Source organism: Pinus tabuliformis, chromosome 2_1 (assembly GCF_031772625.1).
Source record: "Pinus tabuliformis cultivar Carrire ecotype Pingquan chromosome 2_1, CPIR1, whole genome shotgun sequence".
In the NCBI taxonomy this organism is placed as follows: Eukaryota; Viridiplantae; Streptophyta; class Pinopsida; order Pinales; family Pinaceae; genus Pinus; species Pinus tabuliformis.
The window spans coordinates 604,174,640-604,183,372 of record NC_142299.1 but is presented as its reverse complement, the minus strand read 5'-3'; the positions used below and the strand labels follow the sequence as shown (position 1 = coordinate 604,183,372).

The 8,733-nt window shown below is 34.1% G+C and overlaps 1 pseudogene; it reads right to left on the bottom strand.

Moving 5' to 3' along the window:
• Positions 1-2,770: 2,770 nt before the first annotated feature.
• On the bottom strand, positions 2,771-3,889 carry LOC149201925 (uncharacterized; annotated as a pseudogene).
• Positions 3,890-8,733: the final 4,844 nt, after the last annotated feature.

The following is an 8,733-nucleotide window of genomic DNA, read 5'->3' as shown; positions in this document are numbered from 1 at the left end:
TGATAAGAAATTAGCATGCAATCTTGGGATGTTTTCCCTAAAAACATTGTTTAGGGCCTCAAAACGGCTCTGGAAGTTTAGGACCCAAAAAAATGCCAAAAATAGTAAATTCCGTTGCAATTAAGGAAATTGAAAAAAGAGATAGTGTTGGGGGTCCAAGTGGAATAGGAAGTTGACCACCAATATCCACCTGGATCAACCGAGATTGTAATCATAGATTTAATGATTTTCTATAGCAATGATACTAGGATCCAAAGGATAACAATACTTTCCAATGACCCTTTAGCTTCCTATATGACCCATTTGGTTTCTTTCCATATTGTTTCTATATTTTTTCTACTAAGACTTGAGTGAATTGCTTTCATGCATAAGAAAAATCATGGGCTTCTCCTATTTTATAAATGATTTTAGACTTCTACTTTTTACTAGGCTAGCTAGCTAACTATAGTTCCATGAGATGCATATCCTATTTTATGGGATTTATTCCCTATATTTGCAATATCAAAAGCTTGTTTTATTATTTTTTGTTTTCTGACAGATTCACTTTTGTTGCTTCCAGCTCACTTTCATCATTTCCCCAATTTATAGCTTGTTTTTTGTTGCCTTCATCTTCATTTGGCCACAAAGGAGACCATTCCAAAACAAATTCTATAGGGCCAGATGAAGTCAAACAAGGGACATTCCATCCTTTTGAGGGAGAGCTGGACACAATTATGTTCTCAGAGAACACCCGATATGTGGGATGAACTTTCATTCTATGAAGGATTTGAATGACTAGCGAGGATTTTCCTTCTTCCTTATCATATGTTTCCTATATAATTGGATCAGTCTAATGATTTTTGCCCACCATGCCTTAAACGAGATCACCCTAGTTTATCTGTTCATTATTATTCACAACCTTGTACTTGTTTTGAGATTTTGTGGGGCTAATTTTCTCGTCCTGATGCACTTTTGGAGTACTTATTTATTTATTTTGAGTTTGACACTATTTTGAAGCCACTTCCTTCTTCAATTCGTGGGATGGGTTAATTCATTGGTTTTTGTCCCATCAATCTTTGATAAAGTGGCCATACTCCTGGTAGAAGTTACATATGAATCTATATTGCAAGAAATTCCTACCCAGGTAGCATTACAATACCCAAAATGTATGGAAAGACAAAAATGGTAGGAAACACGCTAGAAACATTGTCGTCCATACTATACAACATTTCTAGATTTGGAAGTGTCATATAGAACAACCTACCACATTTCCAAGGCATTTTGATAGATTCTAGTGACGTTTAGGGTGAATTTTGGGAACTTTATGAGCCTACTCAAGTGCCCATGATGGGTGTGGGATCCATAGGAGAATATCACCCTACCGTGCGAAGGCTCCTTTAAAAGAAAAACAAAAATAGAGCATTGACTTCTGAGGATTTTGTTACACTGGTAATTATTGCTAACAATAAATTCTTAAACAAAAATGATAGGAAAGATAATATAAAGGAGAATTTCATCCTATAAATTCAAAGGAGAGTGTCATCTTTAACTTAAATTTGTAACAATCAATTATTCCAATGTTTTGAGAGTGGTTCCAACTAAGTTGCATGAAACACAAAAATGTGTACAAGTTTTCAAAACATGAACGCCTGTAAACATGACCCCTTCAAAATGGGTATATGGGGAAAATGAAATATATAAAAAATATAGATATATAGTTTTGTTTTAAATATCACATTATTTTTTAAGAAAATAAGAATGATACACAAATGACAAATGGATCTTTCTAGATTTCATGAATATGTTTTGATGCAAATTAGTGCACAGTACAACTAATTGTTATGTGTGATGGTTATGTAAGATTAGCGTATGATTATTCTACCCTTCATTGTCTTCAAGATAAATTTCATATTGTTCTCTTCTTGAGAGTTAAATTAGTTAAGATTATTTGCATTAGCATTGGTAAATGTTCTTTCTAAGGTTGAAAGAAGTTGAGAAATAACTGGTCATGCTTAGTGGGCTAGTGAATTCATTTGCATTAAGGGAGTCACACTATAGGAAAATGTGCGAAAAACTATACTTCAATCCCCAGAAAGATGAGGAAGAGGTAATACGAGTTCTATTATTTGTATCATCTTTTGAATGTAATGATAATTACTGCCTCAATTAGTTACTTTTTCTCTTCACTTTGAAATGTATTAACAAATGTAGCAACTTGGTAAATTTTCTCAAATTTTGTGTTCCTTTTGTCTGTCTTTCATTGTTTCTTTCATTTATGAGAACCTTAATTTGAGTACAAAAATTACATATATCTGTTGATATGGCTTAGTAATTTATGGGTTTCCTATGCACATGTACTTAAAATTTACACTATCTTAACTTATATTTAGTGTTCCACTGGGATGTGCCTCCATTTATTCCCATGCTTCAGCTGAACATAAATATTACACCTTGATTTCGATGCTCAACATATTCAGAAATGACTTTACTCCACCGAATCCATCCAATTATCCCCTAGTTCATTGCTAACCATTGGTACTAACAGGAAGTGGTAATCTCTATTCCACACATTTCGAACACTGGAAACCAATCCACTAGCTACTCAAATCACAAGGGGGTTGTCTTGAGAAATGTCTGCCCACACACTCCATTTTGCGAAACAAGGGGAAAATTTCCCCAATGTGTAGAGTATGTTTCTAAGAAAGGTGGTTGTCTGAGTAGCCCCTAGGAAAATGGGACACCTGCGTGCTCACTCCCTCTGCCCCCCACCATTTTTTTATCCAACAACCCTTTAAGAAAAAACAAATATAGGGGATTGCGCTTTGAGGAGTTTGTGACCTTGGTAATTAATAGTAATATTAATTATTAAAGTAAAATTTGACATTCTCCAGTAGTGTGACTCTCTTACCATAAATGAATTGACTAGCCCACAAAGAATGACCAATTGTTGGTCGACTTCTTTCAACATGAGAAAGAAAATTTACCAATGCTAATGCACATAAACTTAACTAATTTAACTCTTGAGAAGAAAACAATCTAACATGTATCTTCAAGACAATGAAGGGAAGAATAATCACACTCTAATCTTACATAACCATCACATATAACAATTAGTTGTAGTGTCCACTAATTTTCTTAAAAACAAATTCATGCAATCTACAAAGACCAGAGTAAACACCAATGACCACTTTTGCAACACATAATACTAGCCATATGCAGAAAATCCAACTTGTGTAAATATTTTTGGCTCATAAAATATTGATAAACTTGAACAGTTTACTTCAAGAATCTTGATCTAAAAACAAAAACTATAATCGTATTTGCTAGTGTAATATTATAAATAGACTTTTCTTTTAATGCAAGAGAACATACCTTACATATAGATGATAAATATGTACTTTGGTAAGGAAATAACTCAAAGTTTAGTTTCCATGAATGTTTTCATGTTTTAAGCAACGATAAGAAACTTGATAATTTGAGAAATGTTGACAAACAAATTTCATTACCTTAGGAAGTTGTGATGGAGTTTTTACAATGTCATTTCTTCAAACTTCAACTATGCATCCATGAAATTCCTAATATACCTTGTTAATTGCATTTCCATCTGCTTTTGATTCATTTCTAAGTTTACGATGTAATCCTCAAGATTTTGCACCTTTCGCTCAAAGAACTATTTTTTGTTATCTTTTTCCTTTATATGCATCAATTTCCACTCAATTGATAAGTTCCTTTTTTCAAGACATTCTTTGAGTAGAAAATTTTCAATTGTCTGATTTTCAATTTCTTTTTGAGCAAAGGTCGAGGCAATATCTTTCTCTACAATGACTCTCTCAAGTTCCATTCTCTTTCCTTCCTCGTTCATAACTTGATCTAGGGTTATTTCACTCTCTATAATAGTTTCCTCAAGCATCATTTTCTCCTTCCCTACTTCTTCCAAATCATTTGAGGCTGCACTTGTACAATTTTTACATTCTTGGACAACTCCCTCCAGCAAAACAACTTTCTTCTTCAACTCCTCTTATTCCTTTGTCAATAAATTCAAGTCTCTCTCTTTGTTTTGTATTAGAGTTTCAAGCAAACTATTTTGTTCATTCATCTCTTGGCATTCATTTAGGTATTGTCACAACAAATATTGCTACTTTTTATATTCATTTTCCTTCTCTTCTAGGAGTTTCTCCCTCAAAATATTTTTTTCTTCTGATCTTCTCTTTCCTTTAGATCTAAACTCAAAGTCATGTCTTTATCCCGAATAATATCTTCAAGCATATCCTTGTGTTCCCTTAGCTCTTCAAATTCTTTAATGGCCAAATTTAAGGACATATTTCGGTCCTTGATAGTCTCTTCCAAACAAATTCTCAATATGTCTATTTCATTCTCGTTTGTTGCTTTGATATCTTCCTTCTAATTTTATAACTCTTCTATATACACCAATAAGTAACCTTCTCTTGATGAGTGCTCTAACCCTATACTATCAAATAACTCTTTGGATTCCTTTTCTTCCCCTACAATGAGCTCCAACATACTTATATTATCATCTTGCAATTCATCCTCCAACACAAAAGCAATCACAGACTCCTGATCTGAAAATATTCTTGACACAACCAATTGTTCATTTAATTCATCCAATTTTTAGTTGTATAACCAAGCTTTCTTTTGAGTGCAACTATCTCTTTTCCATTGCATCTTTCTCTCAAGCATTGCCTCTTAAGCATGTAAATCTCTTATGTTTTTTCAGACAAGAGTATCTCTTTATCTCTTCTCAAAACAACCACCACCCTCATATAAAGGGATATTAGTTGCTATTTTGACATGTTTTTCAATGGTGACTCTAGAAAAATTTGCAGTCTCTACAGAGAAATTGTATCACACATATAGGTCTATAGTAACATGGCTTTCGACAATCTTTGTTGTCCCATTAATTGTAGAATTTTCCTCTTGTATTGCCCAAATGTTTCTTTCAACATTGATTATGTCTTAGTTATTTTCTTTTGCAAGAAAGGATGGCAAACAAATGGCATTGGAATTCCTACTCAATTTTTTTGCTGACATCTCAAATTTCAATAGTTCTAGCTCTTGATGAGAACTAGAAATCTAATTTTATGATATCAACTTTTCCCCATAACATTTGGACTGAGGTAAGGACAAATCCATAGAATTTATAGTATTCTAACAAGATCATTAAGCATTACTTGATGTTTAGTTTCTCCCCTATTTGTATAATCTCTGATAGGATGTACTGTCTATAGAAATTCATCATTCTACCTCTGAAAAGATGACATTGTTGAGTTCTTCTCCAAAATTGATCCTTCCAACAAAGTAATTTTTTCATCTTTTTCTAATAGAATTCTTTCTAATCCCTCAATATTTGCATTCCCTTCTTTTAATGCAAGTTGTTCTTGAAAAACCTTGTTGCTATTTGAGAAGCAAATTGACTCATCTCCCATTTATATTCTATTGAGATCTGTGATCCTCAAGTAAGGTCAAATTTATGTTTTTGTTTCAAGTGACTGATGCCTATGTTTTCCATACCTTTATTTTTATGTGAAAGATAGTCCTCATCTCCTTGAATGGTTTTGATATTGATGGGTGGCATTTTCAGTGGTGGCCACTCGATAAGTCCTCTGAGTTTGAACAACTTCCAATGTGGCAGTATGCATTTTTTTTAATCTCACAAGCATATCTTTGATATAGTTTTATAAATTTTCAACCATGGTTATCCTAACATATGTGGCATTAGTTCATTGGTGAGATAAATGGAGTGTTAGGTTGTCATCTAGTGTCTGAGTTTCAAAGGATGGTTGATATTTTGTTCCCTACAATTTTAGAAAAGTAATGACAACATGGACCTAGCATCTAACAACAAGAAATTGCACACTTTGCAGGGAAGCTCCTCAAGGCCTGTTTCTTGAAGAAGTTTAAAATAAATAAATTGACTATCCTTTCAGTGTTTTGGAGTCAGTACATGCACATGGAGTACAAACCTCATGCGACACTAGTGGATTGATTATATTTTAGGGAAAATAGACTTCTCTATTGCCTATGCAACTTAGCCTATGGTTCTTTTTTGTTTAAATTATTTGAAAAATCATGTTTGCGATGATTTAAATTTTGATTGGTTTCACTTTCTGATATTGTACAGGTATATTATGAGGAGATACTTGTGCCAATATATCATCTCTAGTAAAGTTTAGATGGTATCATACATGAGGTCATTGATAGAACTTATGAATATGAATTCTAAACCTTTGGCATTCAATAATAGACCTTAAAATGGTATAATAGAGGAGTGAGAGAAGGGTTAGTATTGACATAGATAAATGAGGATAGAAAGATGCAAAATAGAAGATGATAAGTTTACAAGAGATTACAATTTTGAGTTTTTGTTTCCTTTCCAACTTTATTTTAGTGTACCACAATTAATTCTAGTAAGTGGAACATGTGGGACACAAATTGAAGTTTATGATTAGATTGTCTAACAATGATTCTCGACTAGTTACTTGCAGATGAAGAAGTGTAGGAAAAGGTATTTTGTAGATCGGGTAGTGCATTTGATTCTCAGAATTCAACTTTATTGGATTGCAAAGAATTATTAAAACTAAAATTGAGATTACAGATCCATCCTAGGGGACTTGGAGAATATTTATTGGATGAGCTACCAGTTCTCGAGTGCAATCTTCATGGGTTTACACATAATATATATGTGCTTAAGAGTGACGGAACCCTTCAATATGGATTAATCATTGGCTCAAACATGTATCTACCAGGATCCAATAGGGAGGCTCTTTCAAAAGGCTATGTATCGAGAGCTTCCATGAAAATAGAGGAGGAACTACATGTTGTCAATTGAAGTTACACCGAACCATGCTTGGTATGCTTAGCCTATTTGTTATAGTACCCTACAATTTCTTATAGATATGTAATGTCAGGAAGCATATGAGTTGATATAAATTGCACATGGAGAATTTATTCAGTTTTTCATATTTTGATGACCAAATAATGTTGCTAAGTTGTGTGTAGTGTGATAATTCAACAAGTATGAAAATATATGTTAAAACCTAGTATATGTGTGCTCTGTTATTTCCTAACATTCCTAAATTCTATGAGAAAAAATAAAAAATGGATTATTGTATTGCTTGCTATTTGTACTACTATTAGGTATACTCCTTCTAGTGGGTCTAGAAATGAAAATGGAATGGGCTTTGTTTTTCTCTCTGGTCCCTTCATATTAGTGAGGACAATCCATATAAAGTTGTAATGGATATTTAGAATTAATATATAACCAAAATTATCTTTCCCATAGGCCATTCATTTGTTTTCACATGGGTCCCACTAGTAGTCCAATATATATTAGTTTAATGTAGTCCACTCTTTGCAGGGCAACTCCTCAAGGAATGTTTCTCAAAGCAATTTTAAAGAAATAAATTTGACTATCTTTCAGTGTTTTGGAGTCATTACATGCACATGGAATATAAGCCTCATGTAGTATTAGTGGATTGATTTTATTTTAGGGAAATAGACTTCTCTATTGCCTATCAAATTTAACCTATGGTACTTTTTTGTTTAAATTATTTGACAAGTCATGTTTGCCATGATTCAATTTTTTGTTAGCATAACTATCTGTTATTTTCTAGGTATATTATGATGATACACTCATGCCAATATATTATCTCTAATAAATTTCATATGTTATCACACATGAGGTCACTGATAAAACTTCTTAATCTAATTCCTAAACCCTCGACATGCAATAATTGATCGGAAAATGGTATAATAGATGTTGGCTTGATGGGGCCTGACCCAGGTTCAGAAGTGATTTAGCCAAACAAATCCCGAAACTACCAGCCCTTTTGGCAACAGTCCATGGTGTGCAGACTGAGGTCTCACTCGAGGTAGTATGGGAGGGTGCTGGAACTAGGTTTCCGCACCCTAGGGATGTCTTGGTGAAATGTAGGAAGTTTGCAAACCCAACCTGTCTACTTGCGCTGCTCCATGCAACCATCTATCTTTCGCAAATTGTGAAACTTCTTCCGCGCGGCTCTGTAAAGAACATGAAGAGGTTCTATCTAGATCCTTTATCCTTACTGTGCTTTTATTATAGATCTTAATTTAATTGTGCGGGCCCAATATTCTCATTAATCATTCAATGTTCATAACAAGTGCACGAAATCATAAAACTGTAAAGGGATGCATAAATATAACAGAAGCATAGACACACAGATCTACAAATAGAAGCACAATATTCCAAATCAAAATTATCTTTATTTAATTCTCTGTCTAAGTACAATCCCAACTCTGCCCTGTGCACTCAGATGCAGAGCCTCTACCTATCACTATGACCCAATACCTTTAGATCTACTTCTAACTTCTAACCATGCCTTCGTATCTTACTATTACTTGTCAAAACTAAGACTGACTTTACACTTAGAGCCTCGCTCTATTTATACAATCCCATGGTCCACAGACCATGGGTAAGCCGACACACTTTACATTAAATTACATTATCTTAGGGCGGACAACCCTAGACTCTTGTGCTCTGCGCCCACATTTCGTGGGGTCTTTACATTACACTTGACCTAAATCCAGGCTTCAAGCCCTAAAAACCTACTATGGGGGGATCTGCTGTGCAACAAGCCCCCAACACAATCATCGTGACTTGTCCTGAGTCACTCTGTTGGTGTGGCAATCTTGGCGCGAAGTCCATGAAATAGGTCTCGTGCAGCTTGGGTGTCTGCAACACACTATTCTGCCACCTGT